This window comes from Prionailurus viverrinus, chromosome E2, assembly GCF_022837055.1.
Source record: "Prionailurus viverrinus isolate Anna chromosome E2, UM_Priviv_1.0, whole genome shotgun sequence".
NCBI lineage: Eukaryota > Metazoa > Chordata > Mammalia > Carnivora > Felidae > Prionailurus > Prionailurus viverrinus.
Genome location: NC_062575.1, coordinates 49,298,810 through 49,324,570, shown reverse-complemented (window position 1 = coordinate 49,324,570; position 25,761 = coordinate 49,298,810). Strand labels below are relative to the sequence as shown.

The window sequence follows — 25,761 nt, the reverse complement described above, 5'->3', positions numbered from 1 at the left end:
GGGAGGGAGGGGAAAGTGGGTGATGGGTATTGAGGAGGGCACCTGTTGGGATGAGCACTGGGTGTTGTATGGAAACCAATTTGACAATAAATTTCATAAACAAACAAACAAACAAACAAACAAACTTAAAAAAAAGAAAACTGGGTATATAGATGCAAAAGAATGAAAGTGGATCACTGCCTTATGCCACCTGCAAAAATTAACTCAAAATGGATCAAATCCTAAAGGTAAGACCTGAAACTATAAAACTCATAGAAAATATAAGAGAGTGTCTTCATGACATTGGATTTGGCAGTGATTTCTTGAAAAGAACACTAAGAACACAAGCAAAAAAAAGGAAAAACAGATATACCGGATTTCATCAACATAAAAAAAAAAACCCTATTCATCAAGGGACACAATCAACAGAGTGAAAGGCAACCTATGGAATGATAGAGTAGGTGGTTAGCTGGATATGAGCTGGAGGCAAGGGTGGTGGTAAACAGTGGTTTCATGGTTTCCCACCTTCCTGGGCTATGAGACCAGGAACAGCAGGTGCAGAGCATATGTTCCCCCTTCCAGCCTGTGTCCTATAATAAACTGTAACTTCATTATAATATATTTACATTGTGCCCCCCCCCCAACTATGGGGGAAGACAGCCATAACAATTTTGGCAAGAACCTTGTAGAGTCAAAAACTCCTCCTCCCCACCTATGCAAACATAAAGGGACACCCCTAAGCCTCGGGCAGTTGCTAACTCTGGGCCTGCCTACTCTCCCATCTTGAGAGTGTATTGTCCTTAATAAACTGCTTTGTGCTTGCTACTTTGCTTCTGGCTGCCTTTATTCGAGCAGGGTCCTCCTCACATAAACCTTTTGTAGGGAGCCAAGAACTAGATATCCATTCTCATGTCACAGAACCTCCCACCAGTAACAGAATGAGAGGAAATAACTTGCACATCATATATCAGATAAGGGGTTAATGACCAGAATATACAAAGAACTCCTACAACTCGACAACAACAAAACCAAATTTAAACCTGATTTTAAAATGGGCAAAGCTCTTGGATAGACATGTCTCCAAAGAAGGTATTCAGATGGCCAATAACCACATAAAAAGCAGCTCCACATCACCAGTTGTGAGAGAGATGCAAATCAAAACTACAATGAGGGGCTCCTGGGTGTCTCAGTAGGTTAAGTGTCTGACTCTTGGTTTTGACTCAGGTCATGACTTTGCAGTTCATGAATTCAAGCCCCACATCGAGCTCTGTGCTGACAGTGCAGAGCCTGCTTGGGATTCTCCCTCTCTCCCTCTTTCTCTGCCCCTCCCCTGCTCATTCATTCTCTCTCTCTCTCTCTCTCTCTCTCTCTCTCTCTCAAAATAAGTAAATAAACAAAAAAATTTAAAATACAATTAGGTACTCCCTCGCACCAATTAGAATGGCTATTTTCAAAAAAACCCAGAAAGCAACAAATGCTGGAGTGGATGTGGAGAAATTGGAGCCTGGTGTGTTTTTGACAGGACAGTAAAATAGTGTAGCCATGGTGGTGATTTTCAGAAAAAAACTTTACATAAAAATACCATATGATCCAGTAATTCCACTTCTGGGTATATACACAAAAGAAGTGAAAGCAGGAACTGAAAGAAATATGTGTACACCCATGTTCAAAGAGTATTGTTCACAATAGCCAAAATATGGAAACAACCCAAATGCCATCAATGAATTAAGACAAACACAGTAGAATATCGTTTAGGCTTCTGACCATCCTGGGCAGCCTCTGTTCCCTGCCTGGCTGACTTTCCTGTAGTCACTGGCCTTTCCCCATGGATGGCACAAGGCAGGGAGTGGGGAGCTGCACAGGGACACTTGACAATAGAGTCCTTAGAGGCCTCGGGAAGGAGCTGACAAGACAGAACAGGCACATGGTAGGGACCCCATAAGTGTCTGTTGGAACGGGGATAGAAGTGAAGCTCCTTTTCCACCTTCTTAGCTAAAACCAACTTCATGTGTTAATTTCCTCTGTGTTGTCTTCGTGTCCCAATGTTGCCCCCTGGAGGCTATGCTGGGGGCTGCACCAGAGATGCTAACCAGGCTCCAAAGGATGTGTGGGCCCTGAGCCCTGGGCAGAGGTGGGCTCTGACCTCCAGGCTGAGGGGCTGGTCAGCCCAGGTCCTGGTCCCTGTGGGTCCCAGGCTTCCTGAGTCCATCCCAGTGCAGGGTAAACTCAGGGAGAGGACAGTTGTTGTCCAGAAGATTCCTGATCCAATGTCAGGAGAACCATCCATCCAAGGGGATATGTTGCCTCTGATGGTGGTCTCTGTTCCCAGAGTTCCAAAGGAAGGGCCAGTGAAGAGTCTCTTGGGGCTTTGGGGAGAATACACCTCAGAATTCCCTGTTTCCCCCATCACAGCACTGGGGCCTGTTGCGTTCAAGTCACCTATGTCCCTGCCTTTGCTCTAGGCTCCCCATAGGACCCAGGAGCTAGAGCAGCTCCACCTGGAGACCCATCCAGGGAGTCTCGAGGGTTCCTCTGCTAGGGAAGGGGAGGCCTCTGTGGGAGCCTCAGCCCCTCTGAGATGGAAGTAAATTCAGATCCTAGGTTCTCCTGTCCCATCCTGCACGGCAAGTTCCTCTCACTTCTCAGGACTCCTTGGGGTGGTAAGATGTCTTCACCAGGCCATAGCCATGTATCCCCACAGATCAGAGACCCAAGGGGGGAGGAGTCACCTCCTGACTTCCTTGAGTTCCGAGAGGGGCTCTGACTTCCCCTGGTGGTAACTCCACCTGAGGTCAGGTCTCTGAGAGAAGATGAGGACACAGGCTGCCCAGGATCTCCAGGGATAGGTGAAGTGGCTCACAAGGTAGAGATGGAGTGGGGGATGTCTGTTTTCTGTGAGTGAATGGTGTCAGATGCTCACTGTTAGGAGGTCTCTGTCGTCACTCCTGAATCTATGAGGAGTGAAGGCTTGTCCCTGGGACAGCCTCGGGTACCTGTTGGCCTCCTCCCATGAAGATACCAGTGCCCCTGTGTCTACAGGGGACAGGTTCTGACCTCCAGGTGTCATGTGGGGGTGACATGCTTTATGGTGTGGTTTCTCTTATCCATTTCACACATGTCTATTGACGCATGTCATCTGGCATAGATGGGGATGCCTGGATATCTGGCCTGGCTGCCATCTCATCCTCTAAGACACTATTGATGAAGTAGTGTCTATTCAGAGTCGCCACTGGGCATAAGGACAGGACTGCCCCATTTCTCACAAGGGACTTAGTCATGGATGGATTGCACCCTGCAGGCTCTGCATGCTGCTCTCCCGGCTGGTACCTTGACAAACCTTGTCTTCTGTCTTCCCATTGCCCCAGCACAGCCTCCAAAGCACAGGGATCTGGGCCCTCTCAGAGGCCCCCAGCCAATCAAACCCTGCACCTCATGTAACCTTCTTTGTGTTAGAGAGAAGGGCCCCGTTATAGCATCAAGCAGCCTCATGGGAAAGCACTTCCGAGCCAAAGTGACCCCCATGTGCTGGGACTGGTGTGTCCCATCTGGCCACATCTTGGCGGGTCATCATGGGATCAGGGCAGAACCAGTGTGAGCTGTGCTCTGGAGCTCCAAGGAACTGCCAGTGAGAGCTGAGTGCTGGGTTCTCGTCTTCTGGGAGGGATTCAATTTCCAGAACTTCGCGATATCCTTGGACCCAGCCAGAGACCAGGAGCTCAGGGCTCTGGTGGTGGTTGGGATTTAGCCACAAGGAGGTGCCCGGCTCTGCCCCCATATGTGCCAACCAGAGGCCCGAGCCTGTGCAGGGATAGTCCGGCCCATCTCCGCCTGCAGAGTGTGGAGGTGGACAGGTGAATGCTGAGGACACCAAAAGGAACTCACCCCTTAATGATGGAGCATCAGAGACTCTTGTGGTTCAGAAAGGGGCACAGGGTTAGAGGGCAGGGTGTCAGCCCACAGGTGCTGAGAATGAAACCCCAACACCAGCCAGTCCCCAACTAAGTCCATTTTGGGGGGTGTAAATTCATCCTTAAGGAGTGATGCCAAGCTGTATGATTCTGAGAGAAGCTCCTATGATATAATTTTCTTCTTAATATTTCTTCCAAATCCATAGTATGACTTTGCATTCATGGCTAAGATGCCTCTCTCAGGATGCTGAGAACATCAGAGGACGTGTCTAATGACATCACATACCAATTTGCGGTCATGTATGTTTTTGCATCCCAATGTCTACAGAATTTCCCTCAGCCAACCTGACAATATAACCCAGTGGTGTCCTGATTTGTGGTTACACCCTTGGCAAAAACCAGTCTTCCAGCTGCTGAGCCACGGGCAGCCATAAGTTCTTCCCCTCTAAATGTGCCTCCTTCTGAACCTGAATGTGCCCTTTGTCCAAGCTGAGCCCTCCTGTCTCCTGTCCAGGGCCCTGTTTGCTCTTCCAGCAGCAGGAACCATCCACTAGAGGGCACTGACGCGCCTGCCTGAACTCCTGCTGACCATTTCCATCTCCTGACCAATGCAAGTGTTTACATTGCCACAACGCCCAACCCTCAAATACTCTTTAGATTTGTTCACAGTGTGGCTCAGTCAGTTAAGCATCCGACTCTTGGTTTCGGCTCGGGTCATGATCTCACGGTTCGTGGGTTCAAGCCCCAGTTTGGGCTTTGTGCTGACAGTGTGGAGCCTGCTTGGGATTCTCTCTCTGTCTCTGCCCCTTCCCCTCTCTAAATAAATAAATAAATAAATAAATAAATAAATAAATAAATTTTAAAAGCCCACTAAGATTAACAAATTGTGTTGTTTTAAGCCACTAAGTTTGTGGTAATTTGTTACAGCTACAGTAGGAACTTAATCCCCTAGGAAGACTGGTTAGAATCGGTCACATCCATGTAGGAAATGACGATGTGGACTCACGGTCAGTGTGGACAAGAAGGTGGTAGAGAAATAGGAGGAACATTGGTGCAGGTTGGGGGGCCTATGGAGGCTTTGCTAACAGGTTCCACAAAGCATAGGGAGGAGCAGAAGAATTCAATAGTGACTCTCATGATTCTTGCTTCAGCAGCCAGGTGTAGGGAAAGACCTTTAATAGAAGAAGGAGATGTGTGCAGGCTGAGCCTGTGTGAAGACCAGAAGTGAACGTTTGAATTACATGTGCAGTTAAGGTGGCCAAGAGGGGCCGGGGAGCACTGGTTCAGCTGGATCCCAGCTTCTGTGACAGGCCAGAGGGGAGTGGGAGGAGAGGATCAGTCCGTCCAGCAGGACACAGTCCGCATGGTGTTCTCCTGGGCTGGGAGGTCTCCAGACTAGGTGGGGATGGAGTTGAGTGGGCAGTGGGACAGCTGACAGAGCACATGGACCGGAGTGAGGTCCCACCTGCAACAGCCCCTTCCTGAGCCACAGCCTGGGACGCTGTTTCCTGGCCACCCTGCTGGTGGCCAGCACGGTGCTATCCATTGAAGCTAAGGAGTCAGAGTCACTGGTCAGGTGACTATTAACCACTTGCATCCTTCCCTTGTCTTTGTTTCCTGTGTTCAACTGATATTTCTTGCATGTCTCTACTTTATGGGTCTGAGTAGAATAAAATAATCCAAACTACATTTTCTCCTGATTATCTTTTGTTTCCAATTCCTCATGCTTGAATATACTGAAAAACAAAAACACAAATAAAAATCCACCATCAGCAGGGTACTGGCAGAAGCAAACACACCATTACTCAAAAGCCTAATCCTCCCTTCTCCCCTCAGACACCAGGTGTCCTCACACGACCACGAATAAGAACATAGATGTTGACATATGTCCGGGGTGATCTGTGAGAGCCTGGGAGTGTGCACCTGCCAGCACGCAGGTTCTGTCTCATGGCGTCCATGGTAGCTCATCCTCAGAGACCCGTGACCAACCATGTTCTAGGAACCTTCAGGGTCCCCATGGGGGTCCTGTGCTGACAGAAAGGAAAGGGAACAGGCCAATGCTGGGGCATAAGGAACATCCTCGGGTATCTCTGGTGACCAGCAAACCAGAAAACTCATTGGGTCCAGATCCAACACATGGACCTACAGGTACCCACCTGAGTCTCTGAGTCCAAGTGTAAGACGTTCTATCAGATAATATGGAATTCACTCTGGGTTTCTGGGGACCGCACTGGCTTGGGTCACAAGGAAGTATCATCTGGAGAAAAGAGTCACGTTGGCAGTGAACTGTCAGCTGCCTTCTTTCTGACGATGACACTCAGCTTGTCTCACCTGAAACAAAGTTTTTTTTTTTTTTAATTTTTTTTTAATGTTTATTTATTTTTGAGACAGAGAGAGACAGAGCATGAACGGGGGAGAGGCAGAGAGAGAGGGAGACACAGAATCGGAAGCAGGCTCCAGGCTCTGAGCCATCAGCCCAGAGCCGACGCGGGGCTCGAACTCACAGACCGCGAGATCGTGACCCGAGCTGAAGTCGGACGCCCAACAGACTGAGCTGCCCAGGCGCCCCCAAAGTTTAAAGGTTTGGATTTTCCTGTCAACTAATTCATTTCAACACTGAAAGAATGTATGAATTGTCCTATTTCTCCAACACTGAAGATTATGAGGAACATCCACTGTACTTCTTCAGCCAGAACTCTTATTTTTTATGTAAATTATCATTATTTTTACACTTTTCTTACAGCCCTTGCTCTCCTTGAAGGTATCCCCACTGACGAGTTTCATGAGTCCAGCCATCAGAACTCCAGGACACACCTCACAGGCCACATGCTAGAAAGTGCTGGAAAGGCATCCATCTCCAGCACCGCATATCCCCAAACACACTTGAAAAGTGCATCCACAATGCAAGGTCCTCACTGCTCCTTATCAAGATTTTGGCTTGTTCAACACACAGAGGGCAATGGCACCATTTTATGATGTTGGGAACTGGGGTAGGTAGTGTTTCAGGGAAAACATGAGGGAAAGAGAAACACTCAGGAGCTTCATTTTGGACGTAAAATACTGAAATACCCATCAGACAGCTAAGCTCTCCTGGACGCTTGCTCTAAGGGGTCCTTCCTTGCCCTGCCCATAAAGGTGGGCTCATTTCTCTCAGTCTCACCCATTTGTTATTTCTCTAGTCTTTTGTTTCATTCTGAACATCATCTCGTCACTTGTCTTACTATTTTCCAAAGTCTTGAAACTTTACAAGCCCCTCATCAATTCCCTTGTAACCCCACAGCCCCTGTTATGTACTTTCATGTAGTCCTCGTCAACCGTATTGTAATCACGTGTTTCCGTGTGTTAATGAAAACCTATTCTGATACTCATTAACTCATGTTGAGGCACACTTTATTGAGGCCGATTGCTACAATGGCTTTGCAGTAGGAGGGACAGATTGGATCAACTCCAAATCAACAAGACTAGTGGTGACTTATAGCCAAGGAGCAGGGTGGGGCAGTCAGTGGGTGGAAATTTACCAAGAAGGTAGAGTAATTCTTGCCAAGAAGACCTAACAGGGTTCTTACTGAAGATAGCGGGAGTGATCACGTACTACCTACCAGATGCTGCTGGGGTGAGGAATTTGGTCAGAAAAGGAGGGTGCTCAGATATCACAGGGGGAGGATTATGGCTCAACGGCCTTCACAGGTTTCTTGCTCAAACTGGACCTGAAGCCCAAGTCAGACCTCCTTAAGCAAATGGCTGAGACAGCCTGACTAAAGTCTGGTCCAGGAGAGAATCTTTGCTGCGAGTTTCCCTCCACCTTGTACAGTTCCCACGAAACCATGGTGTTCGGATAGAAAGACAGAAACAGACACAGAGAGAAAGGGATCGATTGATGCGTTGATAAAAATCTTTAAGGACTTCTCAGGAAGATACAAGAGAGGTTGTAAAATTTATCAGAGACTACCACAAAAACTATGCCAATGTATTTTCACATATGGATTAAATGAACAATTATCAAAATAAATGTCAATCACCAAAACTTACCTCAAAACAAAAGTCTTAATATGAATAGAGCAATAACCATTAAAAAATTAAAACGTGAGCCGCTGATTTCCCTCGGTCAAAAAAACAGTACCAGGCCCTGATGGTCTTTATGGGTGAGAGTTAACAAATCTTCAAGTTAAAGATAACCTTCAACAGACTCCTCCAAGAATAAAAAGTTTTACAAGAAGAATACTTCCTAGCCCAGTACATGAGGCTACTTGAATAGCTTCATACCAAAACCAGATAAGAAAACCATGGGCCAATTGCACCTACAAATACACAGATAACGGGTGCCTGTGTGTCTCTGTCACTTTAGGCTCCAGCTCTTGCTTTCGGCTCAGGTCATGATCTCACAGTCCATGCGTTGGAGCCTTGCATCGGGTACTCTCTAGTCTTTTCTGTGCTGATAGCACAGAGCCTGCTTGGGATTCTTTCTCGCCCTTTCTCTCTGTCCCTCTGCTGCTTGCTCTCTATCTATCTCAAAAATAAAATAAACTTTATAAAAGGTACACATAAAAAAATCAAATAAATGTTAGTAAACCAAATGCAGAGTTAACAATAACAGGAAACAAAGACAAAAATTATCATGATCAAGTAGGATTTATGTTTTTTAGTTTCTTTCTTTATTTTGAAAGAGAGAGAGAGGGACTGACCGAGAGAGAGGAGGAAGGAGGGAGCTAGAGAGATTCTGAAGCAGGCTCCACACTGTCAGCAGAGAGCCCAATGCGGGACTTGAACTCATCAACCATGAGATCATGACCTGAGACACAGTAGGATGCTTAACTGACTTAGGCACTCAGGCACCCCTTTTTCTTGTTTTCATATTGACTACTGGATATACCCAAAATAATTGCTTATATCATCTGTGCAGGGAATGAAAGCAACAATTATTTTTTAAAAAAACTCCAGGGGCACCTGGGTGGCTCAGTCGGCTGAGCGTCTGACTTCGGCTGAGGTCATGATCTCACGGTTCGTGAGTTTGAGCCCCGTGTCAGGCTCTGTGCTGTCAGCTCAGAGCCTGGAGCCTGCTTCGAGTTCTGTGTCTCCCTCTTTTCTCTCTGCCCCTCCCTGCCCTTGCTCACACTCTGCTTCCTCTGTCTCTCAAAAATAAATAAACATTTAAAAAGTTTTTTTAAACTCCAAACCCCCCACAGAACTCCCTATGAGTCTTTACCCAGCTCAAGGAAGAAGAGAAGCAGCACCTCACACACCATGGATGCTGTCACCAGTCCCCCTGCCAGCCCAACCCACCCCCCACCATATTCTGCAAAATATTCCCCTACCCTTACACATCTTCTTTTTCAACAACATGCTGTAACCTGAAAAGCCATACATTTCATATTGAGCATTGTTGACCTTCACAAAAATGAAATTACACTGAATTTCATGCCACTTGCTTTGTTCAGGAAAAATTCCCAGGATTCACTCCCACAGGTGTGCCTGGATGGCGATGGTCTCTGCATCTCCCATCGTAAGAACTTATCACATTTTCTTTCACTGATTGGTAACTGGTGAACATTTGGGATGTTTTGCTTTTGCTCATATGTTATACAAACACTGCCACTATGAATGTTCCTCCCCGTTCACGTCTGCTACGACACCACACAACTTCTATGGGTGACATCTACAAGCTTTTCTATTGGTTTGTTTTTCTTTATTGCAAGGATCTTTATATATTGTGGATGGCATGCTTTGCCAACTATGTGTGCTGCACATCTCTTTCGTATAGTATCCTTTCTAAAGAGACATTAAGTGTAATATAGAACTCATATTTTTACCATTACATTGGTGTTCCTCTACCTAATTTAGAATAATTTCCCAAGGCTGTGTGTGTGTGTGTGTGTGTGTGTGTGTGTGTGATCAATTTTTCAGACTCATTTATAAAAACTGCCTTCTTTCCCCCACTTTATCTGTCAGGCCACCTCCCTTATGAAGTGTCGATGTGTGAGTAGGATGGTGGCCGATGCCACATTCAGGTCCCCAGTGGAGCCACAGCACCAGTTTTCTATCTTGTGGCTCGGAGATCCATCTTGATATCTATCTAGTAGGGCCGTTGCCACCTTGTTACACTTCTTCGGGGCCCTTTGTTAAGCTCTTTAATTTTAGAATGCCCTTGTCCAGTGGAAAGAAAACAATGACAGTTTTTATTGGGAAGTTCGTAATTGTCCAGATAATTTGGGGAGAACAGCTCTTCCACCAAGCGGAGTCTTCCCGATCCTGACACTCCCTGGTATCTCTTTCCTTTCTGTTGGTGATTTGTCCTCTGTTAGTTATTGCCACTTAACAGCAAACTTTCATGTTCAGTCAAGTTTTAGGTGGTAAATAAATAAAGGCCTTGCTTACAAAGCTCTTTGTTTATTCTCCGGTTGCTGCTATAAATATTATTTAAATGACACTTGCTCTTATAAAGCAATGTCATTCAGCCTCACATATGAATCTCCTATCAGGCATTCTTGGGAAACTACTGTACTGATTCTAAGAACTTCTCAGATGTGAATTATGACATCGTTTCTGCACTTTTCCTTCTCAGACCTTTTCTTTTATGTGTCTGGCTCGGCGCGCTCAAGGACCCCATACGCACCCTTAGAAGTCAGTGTTGGCAGCCCACCCGAGCCTGGCCGCCTGACCTTAAAATTACGTTTGCTCTACCATTTTGTACACACGCTTTATCAGTTTCAGAAAGTTTCATTTTATTTCTGTTGACGGGTTTCTGTCATCAAATGTAGCTGAATCTTACATAGAGTTTTTTTTTAACGTATCTTTCAAAAAGTCACATAATTTCCCTTCTTTCAGCCATTAAAGCTGTGAACTACACTGATCTTCTCCTGTTAACCTAACTGCATTCCTGGACTAAACCTCACATTCACGCACGCGATCTTTTCCCTTCACTGCTGGACTGTGGTTCCTATTTCTGTAGGAGGTTTGTGTATGCTGCTCCTGGCCTGTAATTTTTCCTGTCCGTATTTTTTCTGGTTTGAGGGTCAAGGTTATTCTAGTCTCACGGCAAGAGCTGGGAATGTGTTCGCTCTTTCTCTCAAGAGTATGCGTAAGGTTAGAATAAGGTCACGAATGTGTAAAATCTCCCCGTTGAAATGATGGAGATTTCAAAATGGTGACTCAAGTGGTGCCTGAGGGGCTCAGTCAGTTGAGCGTCTGACTCTTGGTCTCAGCTCAGGTCATGATCTGGCACTTTGTGACTCGTAGCCCAGCACCGGCTCTGACGCTGACGCTGACGGTGAGGAGCCTGCTTGGGATTCGGCCTCTCCTTTTCTCGGCCCCTGCCCTGCTTGGGCATGCGCTCTCTTTCTCTCGCAAAACGAATAAATAAACATAAGAAAATGGTCACTCAAGTTCGTATTAGATTGGTTATTAGGACTCCTATCGTGCTTTTCTTCTGGTTATTTTTTATTCTTTGCTCCTTTTTTCTGCTTTTAAGCATCTTAACATTTAAAATTTGCCCACAAGCTCCCCTGGGTTGCATCCTGTGTGTTCTCTGTAAAGTATTTTTCTGTCAGTTATACATATTGTGACACTGCCATTGTAGTTTCTCATGAGGCAGGAGTTTTACAAACACATGGTTTCCATTCAGGGAGTTGTTTTCAGCTTATACTTTTCATTCTGTTCTCTGACTACCGACCACAGGGTTTATAGAGCCTTCCATGTCTGTGCATTGATGAAAATGTGCAGTCTTGGCCCAGTATGTGGCAAATATTCATACAGTTGCCATTTGTGCTTGAAAAAAATTTTTTACCACATTTTGTATATACATACACCAAGCTTCTTACATTGCTCCAGTATTCTCTATCCTTCCTGCTGGATGAGCTTCCCATCGAGCTTGCCCTCTCATTTCTGAGAGGCATATGCTCATGTCTTCTACCAAAAGAGTGGATTCCAGGTGGCTTTTTAAAGACAGGCAAGAGGGGCGCCTGGGTAGCCGAGTCGGTTGAGCGTCCGACTTGGGCTCAGGTCATGATCTCACAGCTTGTCAGCCTGAGCCCCGTGTCGGGCACTGTGCTGACAACTCAGAGCCTGGAGCCTGCTTTGGATTCTGTGTCTCCCTCTCTCTCTGCCCCTAAACAACTCCCATTCTGTCTCCATCTCTCTCAAAAATAAATAAACATTAAAAAAAAATTAAAGACAGGGAAGAAAGAAAGAAAAAAAGAAAGAAAAAGAAAGACAAGAATTGACCTCATACATGTCTCCCAAAAGGCCTGCAAAAATTGTATTGGGAATGAAACCCATCGAGAGTTACCAAATTACTTTTTCCTACAACAGCATGTGAATACAGGTCTGCTTTCTTCCTCCGCTGAGACCCTGCCCAGCAGATGAAATGAAGGAGCTTCCTAGAACAACAGTGAGGTGCGTAAAAAAAGACTTCAGAGGCTTTTCAAAGCCTGCTGCAAAAAATACTTAGCTTATGACCCATTTCTGTAAAATAAGAACATGAAACTATGTTACGGACTATTGAATATGAATACAAACATATATAAAAAGGATGGGTGAAATCGCTGTAAGAAGTCTCCTACATAGGATGAGACCCTCACCCACCAGCAAGTCGTTACCTCTGGCAAAGGAGGACAGCAAGGGAGAAGGCGCTGGTGTCCGATATGATGCAGCTTGTTGCCTTTTGTTTGGCAAAGGAGACCGGAGGCCAAATTCTAAAACGTTCACATCTGTTAAATCCTGGAGGAAACCGAATGGCTCACTGCACTATTTCGTCTACGTTTACTAGCTGGCATTCCACTGGAGACTTCAGCTTTCTTTGTCACCGTTTCTTTGTTGAAATCTAGAAAGCCTTGTTGATTTAAACACCTGACAATCTGGGGCGCCTGGGCGGCTCTGTAGGTGAGTGTCCGACTTGAGCTGAGGTCAGGATCTCACTGTTCGTGTTTCAGCTCCACATTGCACTCTCTGCTATCAGCCCAGAGCCCACCCCACATCCTCTGCCGGCCCTCCCTGGCTCACTCTCTCTCGCTCTCTCTCTGTCTCTCTCTCTCTCTCCAAAGTAAATAAACATTGAAAAAAATATCTCGCAACAGAACCCAACAATCTGGGTTTCTGTTTTAGAGATCGACGGAAGGCTAAATCTAATGTTTACATTAGGCTGAAATGTTTTCATCCGTGTCGATATGGCCCTCCCGGTTGAAGATCAGAAAAACAGCCACGCATCCACCACGTTCAGTGATCAACACTTACCTACAACCCTGATCGACAGTTACCTACGCCTTCTCCTTGCTTTGAAACTAAAAAAAGTGTTCTCCTCTGGTTGATTGCCCTCACAACCTTGAAGTGTCTAGATGGGACTCTCTATGTTGAACGAGTTCTAGACAGCTCCAGAGCAGAGAGACGGGGCTTCCTCCTCTCCAGACCTCAGAACACGAAAGCACAAGCAACACTCCAAACCCCATCCATGATCAATCTGCATCACTGTGATGGAATCCATTGCTGTTCGGCTCCACCTTGGGTGAGCAGTGTCATGAACCTTGAACACGACAGAACCTTGCCTTCTAGGGGGGGTTACAGGGACCACAAAGGACATGTTTTTCAAACCTCCCACTAAGAGCAGACCGGCCAACCGGTTGAATTTTGTCCTCTTCACACAAAAAACCCCAAATCCTGCCTTTCCATCAGTGTAACCACGGTCACCAAAACCCCCTTGTAAAAAAATCCTTTGAATTTTGTCCTCTTCACACAAAAAACCCCAAATCCTGCCTTTCCATCAGTGTAACCAAAACCCCCTTGTAAAAAAATCCTTTGAATTTTGTCCTCTTCACACAAAAAACCCCAAATCCTGCCTTTCCATCAGTGTAACCACGGTCACCAAAACCCCCTTGTAAAAAAATCCCCTTGTTTTTTTGTTTTTTGCCTCTGCCAAATGGCTGAGCTCATTGGCTTCTCCCTGTGTGTAGGGGCGGGGCGTCAGAGAGTGACTGGTTCCAGAAAGTATAAAAGGCTGGCTCTCTAAGCTCTCTTCGGTCTTTTGGCCCGAAGCGAACTAGTGCAAACCTCCTATGCCCTCTACCAATTCAAACATGTTCAATATCAAACCTTGGGTCGTGGAATTCACACTGGAAATGCTATCTAACATTGTCATGCCATATCTAACATTGTCATGCTATATAACAATGTCTATACCAAACTTGTACATGACGTGTGTTGAGAACCAACAAAAATTCACGGACTGGCTAAAAAAGATGTGCCACTTTCTATTGAAGAAGACCGTTGTTTACACCCTGAGCAATCTTGCTTCCATTGTACACAATCTGATGGTCAAAAAGTTCTTTACAAATACACGACATTATTTTCGAGATGACAAGATGTTTTCTAAACCCACAGAAGTGGTTGTGCTTTAGCTGCTGTTATACGTGTGCATTCCAGGCTCTCTGGGGAAATACTTGTCATCTGGAAGAGAGCAAACTACTTTACTAGCTTATCTACATTGAGTGGACCATATATGTATTCTCAGCTCTCTCCGTGAGTCACTACTTGTGTTTCAAATGAGAAATTCTAAAAGGAATTACAAAACTACGATTATAAAATTATACCAGACTCACAACTAAGACCGCTCACAACTGTTCACTGAAACATTGAAATTGAATCACTAACGTTAAGAATCTTTAACAAGGACCTCAGAGACCGCTGTAAAGATGGTCCTGTATATGTCCCCACCTGGATGCAACGTGACATTGTAGCCTGTGCCAACCACAAATGGGACATTCTGCGGCACTTCTCGGAAGAAAGCTAGCTTGCTTCCTTCTGCTGAAGGAGGCATAATTCTTTCCAAAACACTTAAACAAGCTTCGGGTTTTCCCTTGATCAACTCTTTTCTCCTCCCAGCTCTGAGCTGTTTCTGGTCCTGGAGAATCTGTGTCTCCTAGCTGCCAATCTCTCAAACTTCAGATGAACTTTTCTTTTGCTTTGCAGCCTCGGTTCTTTCTGATTTGGCACACTGGACAAATAAACTGCTTATCAACACATGGGGTGTCTGAAGCCTTCGTGCGCCGCCTCTAGCCTGACTTCTTTCTCTTGTGTGGCTCAGGGTCTGTGGCCAGGACCCAAAAAGGAGGTAGGAGAAATCTCAGTGATACCAAGGAGAGCTCGTGGTTGTGGGGGTAGGGTGGAAAAGGGAGGGTGTGAAGCCTGGGTGAGAATTGCTGAATGGAGATGGGGTGGTGGTGGTGGTGGAGAAACTCTGAAGGTTCCCACACAGCCCCCGTCGGGTCAGGAGAGACCCTGTGGAGGAGGAAAGGCAAGGAACAACCCTTTCTGGGGTAACCCAGGGGTCCTGGGGCTGACCTGGGGATGTGGAGCCTGCACTGCACTGGGGCTTCAGGCTCCTCGTTGCAAGGAGAGCTTGGAAATAGCAGCGTCCAGCTCGCCCCTCTCGATCCCAGGTCCCTCAACAAATAAGCAGACAGGGGACTGGGCCGTCCTAGGCATCTATCTGCTCCCTTGGAGACCCCACCCAGTCGTCTTCACACATGCTCTGCACCCTGTCAGGCAGCTGTGAGAGCTGCTGCCCCTGCTCCTGATGGTCAAAAGAGCCTTCCCCCACCCCCGCCCCCAAAAACGGAGTGGGAGTTTCCTCCAAATTAACAGACTTACCGTACAATGTTGCAGTCTCCCTTCTGATTTTATACCCATAAGAATTGAAAGCAAGTTTGGAAGAGACACTTGCACATCCCCGTTCATTGCTGTGCAATTCCCAGGACTCAGGAGGTAGAAGCAGCCCCAGGTGCACAGACAGAGGCGTGGGTGAAGAAAGGGGCTTGTGTCCACACTGCAGTGTTGTCCAGTCTTCGACAAGAAGGTCATTCTGGACTCGCTGCTAAGTGATCTAAGCACGTCACAGCAAGAAAACTAGCCTAAGATTCCACTTATGTGAGGTATGTAAACTAGTCAAATGTGTCAAATCAGAGAGAACTGTACTTCCGGTCAGGGTGGGGAGGAGGGAACACGGAGCTGTGGATGTAGATTTTCAGTCACAAAATGAACTCGTGCTAGAGACGTGCTGTGCAACACTGAAAATCTATATACCGCCACTGACCTATCCACCGGTTAAGGATTGATGGTAGTAAAGTCAATGTTGTGTGTTTTTTAGTATCAGTTGGAATCGATTTCTTTCTTATTTTTACACTTGGTCATAAGAACATGTATTTCTGTCATGAAGAAATTACGTTTTCAAAACAGCTAGAAATTTCAGAAGACGAAGGTGAAAAAGGAACGAAGTAACTCCCAGTGTCCTTCCATTTCAAAAATCATCTGACATCTGAGCCAGAGGACTCTGTGTCTATCAGTGACTTCCTCTTCGTGTGTCTCAGAACGAGTTCAACATGCTTTACACGATCCGTTACATGTAAGACCGTTTCCAATAGCTTCTACCGTAAATCAAGAAATCCATTTATTCAAGTTTACTTACGGAGTATTAATCCCACAGAAAATTTTAACAACCTCTTTTTCAAAAACAAAATCCTTGATGCTACGTGGCATTCTGATACATAATGATGTGGTTTCAAAGACTGAAAAACATTAGAAGCGTATATTTGAAATTCAAGCACGTAGACATTAAAAATCGTAATACACAGAATTCTCTGTATCCAATATTCCAGAAAAATAAATCATAATATAAACAGTATATAATCTCCTCTGGATTCCTCTTCCCCTTGAGTGACATAATATAACATAAGAATTTGTTTCAAAATACTTGTATGTACTTAATATCCCGTCAAAAACATGGCATTTAAAAAACCTGAAAAATGAGACCAGGAGAACTATGGGCAGAATGCACAAGAACAAAACCTCATGAGTTTCTAATTTCTAATGACTTCTATTCCTAATGATTTCTAAAAGCTGTCTTCCTAATTTCCAAGGCAAATTTACACAACAGAGAAAAATAAGCACTCGGCTATACAAGCTTTACAGCCTTTTTTTCACAGAGTGTGGCTCTTCTGCCAAAATTCAGCCATCAATATACAACCTCATTTCCTTTCTAAAGTGAGTGAGAACATATTCTACCTTAAATGGGACATCGAATCAAATTTCCAAGAATGAAAATAGCACTCGAGAGTCTTAATTTCACGATTCAAATATCAACAAAAGCAACAATTCCCCAAATCATGAAAGAAGGATGAAGTAACTACATAGGAAAAAGTGCACATTTAAGTCTTCTTAATATTACATAACAAAAACAGGTGTATTTATAACTTCAGTCTTCAGATGGCATACTTCACAAAATCATTATTCATTGAAAATAGACAAATGTTTACAAAGAACATTTAACTTAAATTTCATGGTTGCTTATTAAATGGTTGACCTGTACAGGAACATAAGAGTCCTGTCAAGATAGGTAATAAACTATAAATATAAACTATACCACAATGTTAAAAACTTCATAGTGCTCTATGGGAAAATCAATAAAGATAACATAATCTTTCTGGGGAAAAGTATTTAGTTTTACAAATAAATTCAAAATGTACATTTTACATATGAATTGCAGAATACATGTAAACCTTGTATTGCCACATAATCTTTGACTTTGTGGAAAACCATAAAAATGATGTACGTTTTCAATATATGGACATCAAAACTACACGGTTCACTTTTTTCTTTTTTTTTTTTTTTTTTTTCGTTTTTACTTTTTCCTTTTCTGGCAACCTTGGAGGCACTTTTCCGTTTTGGTTTCCAAAGGGGATTTTCCACAAATCCCAAAGCTGCACCTCTGTCCAGTTTGCCGGCCATTTTCTTGTCTCTTATTTCCCTGACTCTGTTCACGGATACCGTGATTCTTTCCAATTCCTGCTTTACTGGATGTTCATAGGATAAAAACTCCCTGAGTTGCCAAATCAACCCCAAACACTGAATTGCATGTGTAAGCAGAAGCGAAATCCACTTTTGCTTGTTGAAGGGGGCCCAACCTCTGCAACAACTGGTTTCTAGAAACAGACATCATGGGGGCGCCTGGGTGGCGCAGTCGGTTAAGCATCCGACTTCAGCCAGGTCACGATCTCGCGGTCCGGGAGTTCGAGCCCCGCGTCAGGCTCTGGGCTGATGGCTCAGAGCCTGGAGCCTGCTTCCGATTCTGTGTCTCCCTCTCTCTCTGCCCCTCCCCCGTTCGTGCTCTGTCTCTCTCTGTCCCAAAAATAAATAAACGTTGAAAAAAAAATTAAAGAAACAGACATCATGGTCTTCGGCATCTCATCCACACACCAATGGAATTCTCAAATGTGGAGAAATACTCATGAATTTCCACTGGCTAGTCTTCCTCAATTTCTCCCCTGCCATTGTGACCACCTTGTTGGCCTTCTACTCCTGTCTCCGGGAGATGAAGTGTGATAGATTTCTTTAAGGGAGAAACTGGGGTGAAGAAGCCTGGGGCCCTTGAGAACTTCCTGCCTTCAAAGAAAAAGCTCGGGGTGTGACAAGTACACAGGGTCGGTGGTGAGCTCTGTTTCCTGTTCCCCGTCAGCCTGTTTCCGCCCCAGATGGTTGCTCGAGGGGTCTCTGAGCCCCTCAAGAGTCCACAGTGGGGAGGATGCTCAAAGCTCCAATGACTCTCCAGAGATGAGGGGCGAAGGTGGGAGGGGAAGGGCCGGGCAGGGAAGGAAAGAGGAGTAGAGGAGGCAGCAGTGTGGAAGGGGGGGCAGATCAACACATTCAAGAGAGCTGAAGAGCCTAAGATGTGCCTTCAACATAAAAAAGGAAGGAGGGGAGAAGATGGCGACGGCCTGGAGCATGAGACTCTTGATCTGCAGTCATGAGGGCAAGGCCGACATAGAACTGACTTTAAAAAAATTAGCATGAGACTTTAAAAAATTATCCATAAAACAAGGAAAACTGATGAGGAGGCAGACACTTTAGAGGAGCAAGTTGGGGAGCTCCTAAGTCTGGTTGTCTCTGTGTCTGTTGAAGTTCGCCTTATGTTTAAGGAAACCTTTGCCTTTGGGGTGGCTGGGTGGCCCAATCAGTTGAGCATCTGACTGCAGATCTGGTCGTGATCTCACGGTCTGGTCTGTGGGTTTGAGCCCCTCCTCGGGCACGCTGCTGTCAGCGCAGTGCAGAGCCTGCTTCGCATCTTCTGTTCCCCACTCTCTGCCTCTCCCCTACTCCCACTCTCTCTCTCACTCAAAAATAAATAAACATTAAAAAAATAAAGACTACCTATACCTCGGTATTAAGAAGATAAGCAAAAGAAAAATAGGAAGAAAGAGAGAAAGGGAAGGAGAGAGAGAAAAATAAAACCTCTGGCTTTTCTGAAGATATTCAGCCGCACTGGCGCCCTAAAGGTGAAGCATGAAGCCAGCAGCAGCACAGCAGAGAGGAGGAGAGTCTCTTGTCTCTCATCCGGAGATGGTTAGAACGAAGAGATCATGTTTCAAAATCCTAAAAATGTCTCTTGATGCCTTTCTCCCACTCATAAGCTCCAGCATAGGGCATAGTGGAAATCCCCTCAGAGCACGTGGGAGCTTGAAAGTCGCAGGAAATGGTTCCAGAGCAACTGTTTCTTGGGAAATCACCCATCCTTACCCTAGAGAGCCAGATGGGGCTCTTTAGACTGCCATCATTCTGGAGTCAAGGGTACCTTTGGGAATCACATGAAGAGACTGGATTTCTTCCCACAGTTTTTGGCGCTCATGCAGCCCTGAGCCGAGGGACCCACGATGGGCTCGGCAGCCCTGGGCTTCTTGAACTGACCTTCCCTTTATCGAGGAGTCTTTGCCTCTGGGGTCCACGGCGCCCCGGCATTCCTGCAGCTGGTGGCCTGAGACACCTTCCTGTTGGGGGCTGCCCTCCCAGGGACACGTGGGCAGCGATGCAGGGACGGGATGAATCTGAAGTCCCAGAGGAAGGAGCCTGACTCAGGACAGATCACGGAGGGGACAGGGTGTGAGGGGAACAACCACCCACCCAGTGGGAACATCTCTCCCGAGGCTCCCCTGGGGATGGGCAGCCTGCATTGTTCTGGCTCTTTGGCCTCATCGTTCCAAAGGAGACATTTAACCATCAGAGCAGAGAGATCATTTTGATGTGGATGACCTACCACCCCAGGGACATCTGAACTTGTCACGCAGCCCCACTGCAGCTCGCACAAGGCAATTGTTATTCTAGCCCTGATATTCACACCATGAGCACAACCAGTTCTGGCTCCCTCCCGTCGGATGTTCTTTCCTGTAGTGGTGACCACTACAGGTCACCTTTGATAAGCCCTTTGTGCTGTGTGTTCTGTCTCAGAGTGTTCCCAGGAAAGCCCTGGCTTCTCTGTCAGGCACTACGCAGGGGAGATCTCTCTGGAACAGCACCAGCTCCCCTGGACGGAACCCCAATCACCTCTGCCCAACATGCTCGGAGGCTACTTAGTGATTTTTCACTTCCCTTTGAAAAAATGGGGAACTCAGTAGCTTTCTTCCCCATCACCAGGACACACAAAAACCCTTTCCCTTCCCTGTCTGGGTAATATTTTCCTAATGCCTATCTCTAGTGTAGATGTTTCTCTATCTCTTTACTGCTATTCCTATTTGACCAGAATAATTATGATCACCCAGGCCCCCACCTTGGACTGTGGAGTCAAGAATGCGTATCTGAAGTACATTAGGGCTGGAGAACATTCTTGCAGTGACCTGGGCAGAGAGGGTGAAGGGGTGGAGACGCCTAGAGACCTATGAGGGAGGACACAGAGTACCAAACACTAAACTCCTCCTCCCATCTTTCCAGATTACTCTGTGGTGCTGCCGCCCTCTGGTGCCTACAGTACATAGTGCGGCCCTCGGTTGCCTCATTCCTGTCTGTCCCAAAGGAGCCCGTCAATCTGTGGTCAGTCTTTGGGGCAGAACAGCTACAAAACTGGCAGGACCCAATGTAAAGTGAAAATGCACGGCTCCTTGGTCAAAGTAATTGAGAATTTCAAGATGTCAGAAGCACACAATGATGCCTAGCACAAGGTAAAATTTTTTTTCTATTAATCTCTGCACCCAACGTGGGGCTCAAACTCATAATCCCAAATTCAATAGTCACATGTTCTTCGAAGCGACACACCCCGGCGCCCAGCGCAGGGTGCTTGCAAATCACTGCAGGATTGCCCAGATTGCAGCCGGTGAGGCCGGCCAGCCCTGCCTTACTGGACCAATGCCCGTATTCATCCTCCATGTGACTATCACAGCAACTCAAGCCATACAAAATTTACAGAAATGGGGAGCCCGGAGAGTATCTGTCTTTTCATCTCTAATGAGACGATTTTCTCTCTTTTAAAAATTTCACCCGCCATTTTGCTCTGGCCCAATCAATGACCCGACTGGACGTGATCCTAGCTTTGAAAATAAAAAATGAATGAAACACACTGATTATATAAAAAGCCTCTAGCCACCCAAACCCTGCACCTCGTGTACTTCTTCGTGTCCGACAGACTAGGCCAGTTATAGGATCAGGGCAGCTTCATGGGAAAGCACCTCCAAGCTGCGGTGACCTCCTACGTGCGCAGACTGGCATGTCCCATCCGACCACACCTTGCGGTGGTCATGGGGTTCGGGGAGAAACGGTGCGGACTGTGCCCGGTCAGGGCTCTGTGGTAGGAATTCAGAAATAACGCAGAGCTTCCTGATCCATGTCAATGCTCCTGCACAGAGGACAGGAGCTGAGGGTTCTGGTGGTGGTCCGGATTGAGCCACAAGGGGGCGCACAGATCTCGCTCAGACCCCACACCTGCCAATCAGGAGTCTGCTCACATGTAGGTATAGCCCACCCCACCTGTCCCCCCCACAGAGTCCAGAGGTCGACAGGTGAAAAGGCTCCCTCCTTTTTTTTTTTTTTTTTTAATCTTTTTAAATTTACATCCAAGTTAGTTACCATAGGTGCTATAATGATTTCAGGCATAGATGCCAGTGATTCATCCTCTATGTTCATCCTCTATGAACACCCAGTGCTCATCCCAACAAGTGTCCTCCCTGATGCCCCTTACCCGTTTAGCCCATCTCCCTCCCTCCAACACCCCACCAGTAACCCTCAGTCTGTTCTCTGTATTTAAAAGTCTCTTATGTTTTGCCCCCTCCTCGTTTTTATATTATTCTTGTTTCCCTTCCCTTATGTTCATCTGTCTTGTATCTTAAATTCCTCATATGAGTGAAGTCGCATGATATTTTTCTTTCTCTGACTGGCTAATTTCGCTTAGCATAATACTCTCTAGTTCCAACGATGTAGTTGCACATGGCAAGATTTCATTCTTTTTCATTGCCGAGTAATACTCCATTGAATATATATACCACCACTTCTTTATCCAGTCATCCGTCGGTGGACATTTGGGCTCTTTCTATACTTTGGCTATTGTTGATCGTGCTGTTATAAACATTGGGGTGCATGTACGCTTTCGAATCAGCACACCTGTATCCAAAAGGCCCCCTCCTTTAATGACGGAGCATCAGAGGCTCCTGTGGTTCCGAGAGGGGTCCGGAGTTGGAGGACAGGATGCTGTCAGCTCGCAGGTGGTGGGAACCAGACCCCAAGATTGGCCAGCCCCCAACTAAGTTAACTAGGTCCATTTTAGGGGCATCAGTGTTAAGGAATGATGCCAAGGTATATGATTCTGAAGATAAAGAGGAATTCCTATCATATCATCTTCTTCTTAACAAGATACTTCTTCCAAATGAAGGTATGACTTTGATTCATGGCTAACATGCCTCTCAGGATGCTGAGAACATCAGAGGACGTGTCTAATGACATCACATGTCGATTTGCGGTCATGTATGTTTTTGCATCCCAATGTCTACAGAATTTCCCTCAGCCAACCTGGCAATATAACCCAGTGGTGTCCTGATTTGTGGTTACACCCTTGGCAAAAACCAGTCTTCCAGCTGCTGAGCCACGGGCAGCCATAAGTTCATCCCCTCTAAATATGCCTCCTTCTGGACCTGAATGTGCCCTTTGTCCAAGCTGAGCCCTCCTGTCTCCTGTCCAGGGCCCTGTTTGCTCTTCCAGCAGCAGGAACCATCCACCAGAGGGCACTCACGCGCCTGCCTGAACTCCTGCTGACCATTTCCATCTCCTGACCAATGCAGGTATTTTCACTGCCACAACACCCAACCCTCAAATACACTTTAGATTTGCTCACGGTGAAGTTCCTAGACGGCAATCAGGGACCCTGGAGAAGAACCTTACGGTGGCAGATGTGACACAGTGGACTTGTAACCAGAAGCAACCCCAGGCCCACGGCGTTGGAGAGGGGGTGGTGCCAGGGACAGTGGCTGGACACTCAGGGCCCAGATGCTATTATGGGGGTATGGCTGTGCTTGCCGGGTGGAGAAGGCCTCAGAGAGAGGAGATGGTGGAAACTGAGTGTGGTAGGCAATAGTGTGACCCCCAAAGATATTCACACCCTGCTCCTAAGCCTATGCACATGGGACTGGGCATAGCAACAGGGAATTAAAGCTGTTAATAGGCTAGACCTTAAATAGGGAGATTATATTGGGGGAGATATTTGTGTCAGGCTTCTAATCTGACTGTAACATAAGACTCTAAGATTAACAAATTGTTTTTCTTTAAGCATTTTCCTTTTTTCGATTCCTCATGCAGCTTGAATATACTAGAGAAAAAGAAAAAACACAACTCAAAATCCACCACCACCAGGTTACTGGCAGGAGCAAATACCCCATTATTGGAAAGCCTCATCCTCCCTTCTCCCCTCAGACACCAGGGGACCATGTACAAGAACGCAAACCACTGACATATGTCCCAGGTGATCTGGGAGAGTCCGGGAGTATGCACCTGCCAGGACACAGCTTCTGTCTCACGGCATCCATGGATGTTCATCCTCAGAGCCCTGTGACAACCATGCCTTAGGAGCCCTCGGTGTCACAGTGCAGGTCGTGCACTGACAGAAAGGGTAGGGGAACGGGGCAATGCTGGGTCTAGGAACACCCTCAGGTATCTCTAGTGACCAGAAAACTCATTGGGGTCAGATTTCCAACACGTGGACCTGCAGGTACCCCCCTGAGTCTCTGAGTCCAAGTGTAAGACGTTCTGTCACATAATATGGAATTCAGTCTGGGGTTCTGGGGACCTCACTGCCTTGGGTCACACGGAAGCATCATCTGGAGAAAAGAGTCACATTGGAAGTGGACTGTCAGCTGCCTTCTTTCTGACAATGACGCTCAGCTGGTCTCATCTGAAACAAAGTTTAAAGATTTGGATTTTCCTGTCAACTAATTCATTTCAACACTGTACTTCTTCAGCTGGAACTCTCATTTTTTATGTAAATGATCATTACTTTTACACTTTCTTACAGCCCTTGCTCTCCTTGAAAGTATCCCCACTGACGGGTTTCCTAAGTCCAGCCATCAGAACTCCCAGGGCACACCCTCAGGCCACATGCTAGAAAGTGCTGGAAAGGCATCCATCTCCAGCACTGCGTAGCCCCAAACACACTTGAAAAGTGTGTCCAGATTAGAAGCCTGCACTGCACCTTTTCAAGCTTTTGCCTTGTTCAACACACAGGGGATAGTGGCACGATTTTATGGTCTGAGAAACTGAGGTAGTATTTTTGGCAAAACCATGAAGGAAAGGAAAAAACTCAAGGCTTCACTGTGGACGTGAAATACTGAAATGCCTATCAGACAGCTAAACTCTTCTGGACACTTGTTCTAGGAGGTCCTTCCATGCCCTGCCCATAAAAGTGGGCTAATTTCTCTGTTTTCCACACCTGTTATTTCTCCAGTCTTTTAATTCATCCTAAACACTATCTCTTCAATTGTCTTAATATTTTCAAATTCCTGAAACTTCACAAGCCCCAATTGATTCCATCGTAACCCCACAGCCCGTTATGTACTTTCGTCTTGCCTCATCAACCATATTGTAATTACTCCTTTCCACGTGCTATTGAAAAACTATTCTGACACTCATTACAGACAATAAGGCACACTTTATTGAGGCTGACTGCAACAGTGGGTTTGCAGTAAGGGAGACAGATTGGACTCAACTCCAAGTCAACAAGAAGAGTGGTGATTTATAAGCAAGAGCACGGTGGGGCAGTCAGTGGATGGAAAATTACCAAGAATTAGAGTAATTCCTGCTAAGCTGACCTAACAGGGTTCTTACTGAAGACAGGCTGGGAGTGATCGCATACTACCTAGCAGATGCTAGAGACAGAGAGAAAGGGCTCGATTGATATACTGACAAAAGCTTGAAAGACTTATCAGGGATATACAAGAAAAGTTTATCAGAGACTACCACAAAAGCTAGGCCAGTGTATTTTCACATATAGATGAAATGAACAATTATCTAGATAAATGTAAATCACCAAACCTCACCTCAGAACAAAGGCATAATATGAATAGAGCAATAACTAAAAAATTAAAATGTGAATCACTAATTTCCCTCCATCAAAAAAACAGTACCAGGCCCTGATGTCTTTATGGGTGAGATTTAACAAATCTTCAAGTTAAAGATAATCCTCAACAAACTCCTCCACAAAATAAAAAGTTTTAAGAGAAGAATACTTCCAAGGCACCTAGGTGGCCTAGTCGGTTAAGTGTCTGACTTCAGCTCAGGTCATGATCTTGCTGTTAGTGAGTTTAAGCCCCGTGTTGGGCTCTGTGCTGACAGCTCAGAACCTGGAGCCTGCTTTGGATTATGTGTCTCCCTGTCTCTCTGCCCTCCCCCGATTGTGCTCTCTCTCTCTCAAAACTTAATAAATAAGCTTAAAAAGAAAGGAAAAACCATCTCCAGATATCTGTGTTTCTTGTTCATGTTTATGTTCTTTCTCCTTTGAGTTTGTTCCTTTTCTTATTCCTATAGGTGGATAATTAGCTCTACAATGACCATCTTTTTCTTCTTTTCTATGTTAAGCATCTTAACATTTAAAATG

The 25,761-nt window shown here is 45.9% G+C and overlaps 1 long non-coding RNA gene across 3 annotated transcripts in view; it reads right to left on the bottom strand.

The window, feature by feature from the left end:
- Nucleotides 1-5,026: 5,026 nt before the first annotated feature.
- Nucleotides 5,027-25,761, bottom strand: part of LOC125152698 (uncharacterized) — a 41,501-nt gene continuing 20,766 nt past the window's right edge. The window contains exons 1-3 of one of the 3 annotated variants that reach the window (XR_007147275.1): nt 15,522-20,669; nt 6,044-6,218; nt 5,027-5,623 (exon numbers count right to left, since the gene is read on the bottom strand). This is a non-coding gene — a long non-coding RNA (uncharacterized LOC125152698). Of the gene's footprint in view, nt 5,624-6,043; nt 6,219-12,478; nt 13,030-15,521; nt 20,670-25,761 lie in introns of those variants that run through there. The other 2 variants (XR_007147274.1, XR_007147273.1) reach the window with 2 other exon arrangements.